Below are 1,087 nucleotides of genomic sequence, written 5' to 3'. Positions count from 1 at the left end.
CTGAATCCTTCTGAAAACCTTTCGAATATGGACGCAGTCATGGGATGTAGCACAGTTCACAAAAATCGTTGAAGGTATTACAACTATATGGAAGGGGGGGCGGGGAGGTGGATTTAGAGGAACCCCTCTTGTGTAGAAGTGGAGAAAGGATAAAGGGTTTGGCATTGAGGATATGGGGATGGAAAGATAGAAGGAGAAATGAAGGTTGGGAAGGGAGATGGAGAGAATGAAAGGATATGTCTTATTTGTTGTGCCCTGTCCTCTCCAACTGTCTCAATTCCTACGGTCAAGAAATAAACGTTCGTGGCTGAGGAAATAATTTAGCCAACTTTTCAATAAAGAATACCCTGAGAGAGAGAGAGAGAGAGAGAGAGAGAGAGAGAGAGAGAGAGAGAGAGAGAGAGAGTAAAGAGCTTAAGTCTTTTTAGATGTATTTCTCCAAATTCTTTAGAAAGTGTAAAGAAAAGGCTGTAAGCTTAAGTCTTTTTACATGTATTTCTCCAAATTCTTTAGAAAGTGATGTAAAGAAACTTGGAAGAGAGAGAGAGAGAGAGAGAGAGAGAGAGAGAGAGAGAGAGAGAGAGAGAGAGAGAGAGAGAGAAGTGACTATAAGAAAAGTCTTTTCATTGTATTTTTTATTTTTTAAGTAAATAAACCAAAAGTCTATAAGCAAAAGTCTTTTTACATTGTATTTCTCTGAATTTTTAGAAAGTGACGTAAATAAACCTGGGAGAAAAGTGAGAGAGAGAGAGAGAGAGAGAGAGAGAGAGAGAGAGAGAGAGAGAGAGAGAGAGTGATGTAAAGTCTATAAGAAAAAGTCTATTTACATTGTATTTCTGATCTTTTGAATTTTTTTGAGAAAGTGTCATAAGTCTTTTTAATTAAACCTAGAGAGTGAGAGAGACACCTGGGGGAGAGAGAGAGAGAGAGAGAGAGAGAGAGAGAGAGAGAGAGAGAGAGAGAGAGTCTATAACAATTGTATTTCTCTGTTTTCAGCTAAATTCTGGAAGAGAGAGAGAGAGAGAGAGAGAGAGAGAGAGAGAGAGAGAGAGAGAGAGAGAGAGAGAGAGAACAATAGTTTTCAGCT

The sequence above is a fragment of the Macrobrachium rosenbergii genome, chromosome 43 (genome assembly GCF_040412425.1).
Source record: "Macrobrachium rosenbergii isolate ZJJX-2024 chromosome 43, ASM4041242v1, whole genome shotgun sequence".
Taxonomy (NCBI): Eukaryota; Metazoa; Arthropoda; class Malacostraca; order Decapoda; family Palaemonidae; genus Macrobrachium; species Macrobrachium rosenbergii.
This window is presented reverse-complemented; position numbering follows the sequence as displayed.